The sequence below is a fragment of the Vigna umbellata genome, chromosome 8, assembly GCF_029865625.1.
Source record: "Vigna umbellata cultivar VRB3 chromosome 8, Vumbellata_1.0, whole genome shotgun sequence".
NCBI lineage: Eukaryota > Viridiplantae > Streptophyta > Magnoliopsida > Fabales > Fabaceae > Vigna > Vigna umbellata.
The window spans coordinates 27,700,567-27,713,469 of NC_142172.1; positions in this window are offsets into that span (position 1 = coordinate 27,700,567).

Below are 12,903 nucleotides of genomic sequence, written 5' to 3' on the forward strand. Positions count from 1 at the left end.
AGGAGCTCAACCAAGAGGAACTCAATCCAAAGTGGTCAGTCCAAAAGAGCTTAGCCCAGACGAACTTGGCCAAGAGGAGTTCGGCCTAGAGGAGCTCAACCTAGGGGAGCTTGGCCTAAAAGGTTATATCGACCTCAGAGTTAGACCGTTCAGGTGATGGCTATGCGTCCAAAGTTGATCGAACGGACATATGGTACACCAACTAATTATAATTCAAAATGTTCTGATTTCAATACATATCAATTAACATTGATAAAGAGATAGAGATAAAGAAAGTGAGAGAATGATAAAAGGTTAACGTAATATCTTTCTAGACATACAAAAGACAATGTCAAATTGGATGCAATCGGGGAACAATATCTTTCTATAATATAAACACATTCATTAGAATATAAATATGGTCTGATGCACATAACTATGCACATCGAAAAATTTCTCACCAGAGTTCACTCGACAACATTAACCGGCCTTCATCTTCTTCGAAACTCATCAATGTTAGATTTGGATAAAAAATTAAACAAAAAGTGTGAAAAATGAGTGAGAGTGAGAAAGGAGTGAGAACAAGAAAGGACTTAGAACGAAAAAGGAGTGAAGTCATAGCGAGAAATATTACACGATAGAATATGTTTTTAAAATTTCATGTTGTTAATTATGTATTAAAATTATTACTAAAAATTATGAAGACTTGTAGGAATATGTAATTACATATTTGAGATAATATGTGCACTATTGTTTAATTTAATTATGAAACTTATGTTCTAATAGATATCTCCTTACTTCATTAATGGTTTAATTCTTCATCTTTATGATGTCAATATTTTATATTTTAATAAAGATGTATTATACATGATATATAATAATAAGCTTAGCCCACTAAGCATTTATCATTTATTAAATACGTCTAACAATTGGATTGTGGTGATTATATTTTAATACAACTAACGAATTAAATTAAAATTTGATAATTTACTGGGAAGAACGAGGTAGAAGGTTTATAGATATTCTTATAAAAAAGCATAGGATCTGAAACGCCAACTTTGTCGTTCCAATGCTGCAGGCATGAAACCTTGTTTTTTAGTATAATCTCTTAAACAAATAATATTTATAATATTTGTTTATTTGCATAGAGATTTGAGAAGGGACTATGAGATGGAAAGACGGGCCACAAAAGATAACGTGCAATACAATCAATTAACACCATCATTTCTCATCAAATAATAATAATCATGATGATTTATTTATAATACATCAAATTTTAAATTATTTTTAAGAAATATAATTTTACTTTTTAAAAATAATATTTTATATATTATAAAATTATATTTTATAATCAAGGATTAAAGTATGGTGTTTAAATATTATTTTTCTTTTTAATTTTGAAAGACGCAAATAGTTATTTTAATTTAAAAGTTAAAATGGAAAACTATATTCGATTTGACAGGGTAAAAATGTAACTGAACCCACAAGATTTTATTTAAAAATATACTTTTCTTTCTATCAATTTAAATATTAAACCGTGAGACATTAGCTCTGTTTTTATATCAATTAAAATACTGAGACAGCTGTATCTATAAATATTAATGTAGATAAATTTTTTTCAATTATTTTTAGCTATTTTTTAATGTATATAATTAACTTTTTATTTTATTTTTATTAATATATTTATTTTATTATTTTACTGTTTAAGCTTTTTACTGTTTTTAAATTCAATTAGTCATTTATAATAACTACTATAAAATTTAATTAATAAAATAAAATTATAAAAAATATTTATTTTATAATTATTTTTTCTAATTTTAATAATATTTTTTATTATAATAAATTATAATATGAGATGTTTTTATTTTTTCATTAAAAAAGAGTTGACACACATACATTTAAATGCACGTTTTTCTACTAATATATAATAAATCAAAATAACGATTTAAAGTGATAATTATTTTTTATGTAAAATTTATAAACCTAATTTATCTTAGGATAACTTTGAATATAGTCCTATGAATTTTGTTAGTCCTATGCGTGAAGGGAATTAGCCTTGTGTGTGGTTTGTGATAAACCCTTGAGGCTCTGACTCTATATAATCTAGAAACCACCACAAGACATGTATTTGGATAATTGAATCTAGTGTCAACTATTTTGTATATCTATATGATTTATTGTATTTAATTCATGCTTAACTTATATGTGATATGATTTAATTGTTTTAGAATAATTCTTTTGCATATTAGCTTACCCTATTGTTTCTTTTGTATTTCTTGTGTGTTTTTTTTTTTTGTTTCTTTGTGATGATTACTTAACAATATGAGTAGATGAGGAATTAAGTGATGATAAGTCTATGGTGAAAATAAGTGATAATGCGAAGTAGTCTTCTTTGACTTCTAGTAGTTATCTTGTATAGGAGTTTACACAATTCTAATTTATCCTAAGTTGTTTTATATATATTTATTATTATAGTTAATTATTTTTAAATAATTATATTAACATTATATATATTTTGAGATAATTTTTTTTATCGATTTTATAATGTTTTATATTATGTTTGTAAAAATGAAATGTTATATATATATATATATATATATATATATATATATATATATATATATATGTGTGTGTGTGTGTGTGTATTTTATTTAAAATTTTACCTATAGCATGTAAGTCTTTCTTGTTTGAAATCGAGAGGATAATATATTAATTGTTAAATCTTAATAAGAATTTGTAAGATTAAACAATAAAAATAACGTGATTTTAAGAAAGTTGTTTTAATTTTTGTTAGACATGGATTGTAATTTTATAACTTACTAATCTCACTCGCATGTATATTTTTTTTCATTATACACATAAGTGCTTATATATACAGGTATAAACCCAAATTCACAATAAAATGTAAATTGAAAATTGAGTTAGAAACTAAACCGAAATCGAAAGGCTCTGCCATAAAACCATGATACAGTGACGAAAGAAGCAAATATAAGATGTATAGAAAGGGGTAACTTTAAGTTGATTATCTTATATTTTTTTGACTTTAGTAAAAAGGGAAAATGCATTCATTGAGCATCCGAATATGACATAAAAAACTGAAAGAGAGGAAGAGAAGCAAAGAATCATTTACTTTTTTTGATAGTGTTAATTTAATGTGATGATGGTTTAAGAGAGAGTGAATTATTGTGAAATGTAACAGAATTAAGAGAGAGGATTAATGAAGTGAAGGGGAGCAGAGGACCACAGAAGAAAAAGAGAGCCTACCGAATCTACAACAGAATGAGTAGTTACAAGAGTTTGAATGAGTAAGGAGTTGATTTTTTTTGAAGGAAAAAAAAGAAAAGCAAAGGAAGAGCACAAAAGAGGAAAAAAAGTTACAAGGGATTGTTTCCCGTGAGTTCAGAGTTTCAAAGGTTTCTGCGTAAGCAAGATTGCAATTATAAGTTTTTGTCGGTGCAAAAGCCACACGAGACTTGTACCGTTTCCTCTTTCATCATCTTCATCATACCCTCACCTTTTCACTTTTTTCTCCTCTCACACCCCTCTCATATAATCTATAAATCTCTCATCAATTTTCCAAACTAAAATAAATAAACCTACTTTTCATATATAACATATTATCGCTACTTTCTATTTCTATCATACACAATTCTTGGGCCAACTTTTAAGGAAGGTAGTTAGAAGAAAGTTTTTTCCTCGACTTATAACCTAAGTTGAGTAATATGATACAAATTTGACAGCATGATAATACTTAATTCAAAAGTAATTTATACGGGAAAACGCCTCTATTTATAAACTTAGATAATCCTAAAGATTTTCCAAATTGTAAAAACAAAATTCTAATACTCTAACTTGGAGTTCAAAATGAAATCCTCTCCATTAGTAGCGTGACACATTATCATTATCAACGAAAAATTTTCTCTATTAAGAGCATGACACATGACTATTATACTAAGGAGAAATTCTCTCTATTAGGAACATGATACATAGTCACTATTAAGGAGTATTTTCCTCCGTTAGGAACATACAACATGGTCACTACTCTCTCAAGGGTTAAAAACCAAGAAGAGCAAGTCACTCTAGTGCATGTTGACTATGAAGTCAACTACAAAATCGCTCAAAGCTATGTCATCTTCAAGTCCAAAAATCCTACATTACTTGGCCCAAATGAAAACCTAGACTACTTGACCCATTATAAAGACCTAAGAAAATCCTATACTATTAGGTCCAAAATACAAGGTCCAAATAAACAAAAACTCATTGATGACCTGTGATTGTATGAGCTTGGGTTCACCTTCCACAAATTACTTCAACTTTTCTTGTATGTGTTTGGCCATGGTTGGGAAGTTTGCAATCATTGATGCTACCTCCACTTCAATAAAGCTCAATCATTACTTGTCTATACTCTTAAAAGAAGAAACGCCAAAAAAAATTGACAATGGGATCGGGAGGTTGAAATTACTCAATCTTATTAAAATTTGCAAACTTATATGGATTATAAATGTTGAAACTCTTAAATTGATTAGAGATAATGCTAATTTAGAGTATATAAATGGTACAAATCTCGTCTTATAGGTCATTTTTGTAAGGTTGAGTTAGGCTTAAAGTTTACTTCTTAATAAGATAGTAGAATAAATCTCAATATATTTTATTGTTTGTTAGGTTTATTTTTCCACTTGCTATTCGACCATTATTATATCACCTATTAATGTCTAGTTTCATGTTCGAGTCCCAACAAACAATACCAGCTTTGTAAGTTGAGTTAGACTTAAAGTCTACTAATTAACATGATATCAGAACATGTGTTAAAGTTTGTCCTAGTGTTGTTTGTTGTTTATATGGTTCCATCCGTTATTAAGTCACTACCAAACCATATATTAATGTATAGTTCTACGTTCGAAATGTATATATATCAATATAAAAAAAGTGTGTTGAAAACTACAAATTAACTAAAAATAAACTCAATTTATAATATATAAATGAATACAAATGTATCATATTATTTTTTATAAAATTGAATTAGATTTAAAATTTAAATCTTAACTATAATACACAAAATTAATAAACAATAGTCATAAAAAAGCGAATAATGTGAAAGAAATCCTTTAATATTCATCGGTGACTTGACATCATATTATTCATCAGTGATATCACATTATATTATATTATTAACAAAGAAAGAAAACGATAGAAATGTTGAAAAAAATTCTACTTGGGAGTACTCAGTTTGGGAGCACTTTTAGTTCCAAGCAGACACTTGGTAACTTTTTCAATTCGCGTACTTAGGTACACAACTATAATACAATCTTCATACACCAATTTCAATTGGACTGTACTCATATTTTCAAAACACAATTTAACAGATACTATTTTAAAGTTTTTCAATGAATTTTGAGGACCTTCAATTCAAATCTACAATGTCACCATCGGGTACTTCTGCCCTGAATCTGTATTTAAACGTTGCAGAAAAAAATTATATATTTTTTCATTTTTTAAAATACGAGAATATATACATATAATATTCTGTAGACTGTTTTGTAAATGATTAATTTCATAGAATGATAATTAAAAAAAACACACATTGTTTTTAACATTACTTCATGTTAATGTATAAACAAATGAATGGCCTGACCCAATGAATTTATTGATGGACTGGTCAGTTGAAGCTGTAAACTTTTAGGGTAGTTTCTTCTCGCACCTCCATAAATGTTTTCCTACACTCTCACATTAAGAAATTTTTGTTTTTTTCTAATTCATAAGTTAAAATGAATTTTGGATTGTATAATTTAAAAGTCAAAAATACTTTCATATTGTGAAATTCAAAAACCAAAAGTAATTTTCAGATTAATTTATAAGCCATATGACTTCGGAATCATAATACAATGCGAAAGTTATTTTTTTAAAACTTTTTTTCAACTTTTAAATTGTATATTCTATAATTTTATTTTAAAAAAAAACTTTGAGATTACATAATAAAAAAAAAAGATAAAAGTGAAATTTTCGTATATTGAGGTGTCGGTAAAATTTATGGAGGTACAAGAAGAAGGTAGAAACTGTTGGAGAAAGTTGATCGAAAAGAGTGTGGGATAAGCTATTTCTTTCTTCTTTTTTTGGAGGGGCTTTTGAAAATCTGAATCATGAAGTGGGGTGTTTCTTTCTAGGTTATCTAAATATTTTTTAATATAAATGTTACATCTCCATAAGCTCCATCATTTATTTCACTATGTTAGTTAGAGTAAATACGCTAATTACTAAGATTATATTGATTTTTACAAAAGTATTTAATAAAAATTCTTAAAATAGTTTATTTTATGAGTTTTTAATTTAGAAACTACACGTTATGCTGACTAGGTTTTTATTTGTTTAACTTTTTTATTACTTATTATATTTTGATATTTTTAATTCTTAATTTTTTTGTCAATGTCATAAATAATGTTCAACACCTTCATTCAACAACTTTTCATTTAAGTAACAAAAGGCTTCAATTCAATGCACTTCAAACCAATGCACCTTCATTTCAAAAGATTTTAATTCATTACACATTTTTTTTATTTGGATTACTAACCAATAACCACGTAGAAAAACATATATTGTGACACCTCGATTTTTGGGATGTCATCGTGTAAATCCTTTAAGACCATCAAACTTTATTTGATTAAAATGCAGAAACAAAACATAATGATAACATTGTCGGTTCAAAATGAAAATCTCAAGTGATCTCTTTTACAATAAAATATCAAGTCTGAAAACTTTTAAATAGAATAAATCATCATTCTCGAAATAAAAGATCTCAACTCTCACGTCAGCTACTTCAATCCAATCTTATTTGCAATGTCATCTACTCCCGTACAAGTATGATCATCGTAGGTGGAAACCATAACCACAACATTTCAAGGTGAGCAACCAGAATTATCATAACACAATATGCAATAACAATTTAAACACATAGTAACTAAATCGTAAACATATATCATCACAACATTAACATCCCAACATTATCATCATAACACACTAGTACAGTCAGGAGAAATGACAGCGGTTGTTTTTTCTTATAGGCAACGGTTCTCGAACTGATGCATATTCAGGCGAGGAAAAAAGTGTAATACTTTTGGCCTCGGGTGTGAACCGAGGCATAAAAGGAGAGGATTTGACATCGGTTCAACCATAACCGAAGCAGTAGAGTTTTTGGTTTTTTTATTTTTTTTTTCGTAGGACTATCTGCCTCGGTTCAGGGGAACCGAGGCCGTATTTCCCACCCTACTGCCTCGGTTGTAGCTTGAACCGAGGCAGTAGAGTCCTTTTTTTTTCAGATTCGCAAAACTTTCTGCTTCTGGTGTGGTTATAAAAATGAGGCATATATCCTTGTTTTTTTTAAAAAAATGAGGTCTGTTTCTGCAACATTCTCAACAACAGAAACAGACCTGCATATATATTTACATCCATAACAGTCCAGAATAATCCAGAAACGTATATTTTGAATGAAAATTATAATAAAACATAAATACATTCAATTGAATCATAAATCAACTTCTTAGAAGCATAAATCAATCAAATGTAATCATAAGTCAAGTTTGAAGCATAAATCAATGTAATGTACAAAGTTAAACGAATAATAATGTAGAAAAGCATCAAACAACTTAGAAACATAGACTTAGAACTTACTATATCCTAATATCTACTACGTACTATTATATAAATGAATTACATATTTAGTCAGTGCTTTTGCTCACAAGTTGAAGTGACTTATCTGGAATTGGAGCAATCCTATTGAATCTCTGCATAAAATAAAATGATTTCAATTAGTGTATTTGAAATCTAAACTATAGGGAAAATAAAATTCAAACCTAAATAATACCGTTTCCCATCCACTAGTGTAATGTGCACGAATAATGGTCATCATCCAAAACATGACGTAGTAACCACATTCATATGACCTCGTTTGTCTATTACACTACAATATATCATCATAATTATAAAATGTTAAGTAACATCATTTGAATGGAACCAAATGTAACAAAGTATGGACTAAAATACCAAACCTTAAGGGCAACCCATGCAAGCTTTTTAGCTGTAGTAGTAGATCTCCCAAATAACATCATATGTGTTGCAAGGGAGCTATTAAAAAAAATTCCTTTAGCATACATTTATATAACAAAAAAAGTCGAAACATTGAGATTCTTACCAATCTACTACATGTCTAAGAGGGCTGGGAGGAGACTTCTGCAATGAACAAAACCAGACAACAGTGTTCTCCGGTATGGAGATCACAAGTAGCTGCCAATGACACCTGAAATTGGTAATAACTTATGAATCATATACCAAAATTAATAAATGAATGTGTTGAAGTTAACAAACTTCACTTACCCATGTATATAAGGGAGAAAATATATCTCCTTCCCCATTCCAAAGCAGGTGGTGATGTATGTTTGGATATCATCAAATTTATTTCTTTCATGAGTCATAGAGGGGTCAGTGAACCCATATACATCGTTGAACCCCTACTTGTTACTAACATCAAACATATACCTAAAATGAGGAAATAATCTGATATAAGTAAGTTGATAAAATATAATTATATAAAAAAGTTTTCATAAACTTACATCATCCACAACTGAATGAGTGTAATATTAATTTCTTCTCTACCTGACGCAAGCTCCCTAACATCTTGATGATGCAAGTACAATGGGATCTGAGCTTCTCTTCCAAATGTAGTAGAATCCCAATGTACATTCATCGGCACATCTGAAATGATTTTAGCAAGCTCGTCTAACGCACCAAGAGGGTCATCCTCAGATAAATGAGTCTTCTTCGGTGTAGGACTTCCCTCTTGACCTATCTGCTGTTAAATGCAAAAATGGTTATGTTATAACGTCAATTAGAAGTAAATATTAAAATTGAGAAGTATATAGTACGAGTGTTTACCAGGGGATTAGATAGATCACCAACCAAATGTCTAGGCCAGGCGACAAAGGACTTAAATGCTTCTTCCACAGTGAAGAACTCATCTGTAGGCACAGGAAGAATGACATCTGCTATGACAACTTCATCCACCGTGACCTTCAACTCATCTTCTGAAAGTTGTACACCATGCACTACAGTGACTGTCTCATAAACTGTACCACGAGCCACTAGCATGGTCCCAGTATCAGAAAGAATATATAACTGACATGGACGAGTTTCATCCATGTTGTCCCCTGGGGCACCGGCAGCTGAACAACTTCCTTTACCGCTTCTACCTGTCAAATTAAATGTTAGGTTATGCAACAAGTAAATTAGTAACCAAAAATAAATAAGTTTACCTGTAGGGGGCACAACATGTTCCGCTACAGGAGATGGCGGAGGACGATTGCCATAATCCTCATAATGCTGCTAGAACTGACGCGCAACCATTTCAACAACTTCATCATACAACTCTGCCCGAACCTTCTTTGTGATCTCCTGCGTTATCTCTTTTCTTATGTCCTCCTTCATCTTTTCGTATGAATATGGACGCGAGGAAGACCCAAAAAACTGTCATATGCCTATGCCAGTCCCGGCACCACGCACCCGTCCTGGGTGCTCAGGTCGTCCAATAGCTGTGGCAAGAATATCCTGACGACCTTCTTGTGTGAATTGACCTTGGGAGCTCTGCTCAACCAAGGAGTCCTATCACATAACAAAAGTTCAAAATCATTAGAAAGATCTATGTAATATATATAACAAAATTAATGTAAAAATATAAGAAATTACATCTTACAATTCTTTCAGATATTTCTCTGGCAAACTCGGAAGTGTAGGAGCCCGATGGTCTTATACGGGCTAACTTCCACTTCTCGTGCCGAGATGGTGGTGAAGGAGGAGGAGGAGGGTCACCACCCTCAGAAAGTGGAAGTCTACTATCTGACTTCTGCTTCATTATTTTTTCTTCAAGCTTCCTATATCCACCACGAGACAGTAGGTGTGGATTTTTATTCTGAGCGCTTATTCCCTGTGCTTTCGACCTTTTTTCCTGTGACAAAATGAAACAATTGTCATAGTAGAGAATTATGAATGATGAATTGAATGATTTTACTGCACTTACCTGCCACGCCTCGGATGAACGAAGCTCTACAAACTGACGCCATGTTTCTTCGTCAATTGCTGAATATTTGGAACATGGATTTTCATTACTTTTTGGTCCAAATATATATCTAGACGTCAATTTTGTCTTAAACCCTCGAAATCTTTCTGCAATTGCAAATAAACACTTATTCCTTAAGCTCTCGACGTTTGGCATATCAAATGTTATCTACAACAAAGAAAGTAATAACCTTATATTAATACAGATTTATCAATATAATGAATATAGAATTTGGAGCAATATTGCTTAACTTACCAATAGATCTTGCCAGATGAGATTCCGACCAGCCTTAGAAACATAGTCAAAGGATGGAGTAAGTATAGAGATACGATCACGTGCTAGTACTCCAAGGTAAGACCTAAATACATCTGCATTTGGGCCAAATGCAACTCCAGTGACCACGTCAATAATGACAGGTGTCCTCTCACCTGCATTTCTTCTAAGTATAAGTTGTCGTAACCTCGGTTCTCCTCTCGTCCGTCTAGAAGTGGTGAGGACTTCATCGCCTGACAAAAGAGGTGACTTAGCCATATATCTGTCACAATAAATAAGATGAAAGATAAATAAAACACTTATAAAATAACATATATTATTTAACAAAAGCCATAAATATTTACACAAACATGAAATTCATACATAATCATATGGATTGGTCATATATATATTCCATCATTGTGATCTTCTCATATTGCTTGTATATCATCAATTAGAGGGTCGTCATCCAAATTTATTCTCGTTTTAAATGGATGGTTGTCAGCGATATGAAGATTACTTAGATTCTCTACTTTATCTTCAATTTGCCTTTTTCCTTGGAGAGCAACATACCAATGGTCAGACGCAGGATCTTTGACATAAAAAACCTGACTTGCTTGATATGCCATGATGAACGGTTCGTCTCCATAACCAACCTTTCGAAAATCAACAAGTGTCATACCATATTCATCTATTTTGACACCACTCATATTGTCTACCCACTTACATTTGAAGAGTGCAACGAAAAACTTAATGTAATTAACTTCCCATATCTCTTCAATTCTACCATAATATCTCATGGATCCAACTACAGGATTTTGATCCTTGGATGTGGAAAATTGTAGCGACTCAGCTTCTAGCGACTCAACTTCTAAACTGACGCCACTATTTTGTACTGTGCTTTTATCATCCAAAGTCTTTGTATAGAATGTGCAATTATTAGTTTCGTAGCCTGTACAACATACAACATCAAACTTCAAGCCATTTGCTAACCACAACAAAGTCTCAAAGGACCGTGATTCTTTTTAAACTTCAGATTTGAACTAGGACAAGAATGTTCTGTTATGCTCCATCAACTGCCATTTCTCTGATTGTCGTGGATAGTTGTCCTTTACAACGGCTTTGTGTGCTTCCAAATATGGGATCACTTCATCTGTGTTGTTTAATATGTACAGATGTGCTTGCATCAATTCTTCACGACTTTTCGTCACCACATTCACACCTCGGATGTTTTTACTTGTAGAATATCTATTCAACCATGATGTTCGAGGGACTCCTATCGGATTTGCTTTAGTCATATACTCAGAGCAAAACTTAATACTTTCTTCAGCAATATATCTTTCAATCATTGAACCTTCTGGACGAAATTGATTTTTGACGTACCCTTTCAAAATCTTCATATAACGCTCAATAGGGTACATCCATCTTAAGTATACTGGTCCACACAACTTTATCTCTAACCAAATGAACAAGTAAATGCACCATGATGTCAAAAAAGGATGGAGGGAAAAACATTTCTAGCTGACACAAGATGATGATAATGTCGCTTTGAAGTTCATCTAACTTTGTAGGATCGATGACTTTACTATAAATTGACGAGAAAAATGAGCACAATTGAGTTATGGTCTGCCTAACTTTTTTGGGCAAAATTCCACGAATTGCCACTGGTAACAACTGTTGCATTAAGATGTGACAATCGTGAGACTTCAGTCCAACAAGCTTTAAGTCCTGCATTGACACTAAGCTCTTGATATTTGAAGAGTATCCTTGTGGTACCTTGATACTCTTTAAAAAAAGACAAAAACTTATCTTCTCTTGTTTGGACATTGTGTAACATGCAGGGGGCAAATAAGTATGTATACCAATCTCTCTTGGTGCCAACTCTTCTCGAATCTTCATATCAACCAAATCCAAGCACGTATTCACTCCATCTTTTGTTTTTCCCTGGATGTTTAGTAGTGTACCAATCAAGCTATCACAAACATTTTTCTCAACATGCATGAAATCTATGCAATGTCTAACATCTAACTTTGACCAATATGGAAGATCAAAGAATATTGATTTCTTCTTCCAAGGGGTCGTTACAGAAGACTTCTTCGTCGTTTTCCCAAATATATGATGTATTCTATTAACTTTCTCAACAACTTCAAGTCCAGTAAGTGGAATGGGTGCATTGTCTTTCTCTTGTTCTCCATTGAATGCTTTCTTTAACCTTCGATATGGATGATTAGATTGTAAAAATCGTCGATGACGCATATACACTGTCTTTCTTCTGTGTTTTAATTGTTGAGCTGCAGTGTTTTCTTCACATATAGGACATGCTTTATGACCCTTCACACTGTACCCCGACAAATTACCGTAAGTTGGGAAGTCATTAATGGTGCAAAATAACATGGCATGCATCAAGAAAGTTTCTGAAGCAAAGGCATCATCAACCCACAAAACTTCAAGTCTTCAACTAGTGGCCTTAGATAAACATCGATGTCATTTCCAGGATGCTTTGGACCAGATATCAACATTGAAAACATCATGTACTTTCTTTTCATGCACAATCCAGGAGATAAGTTGTAAAT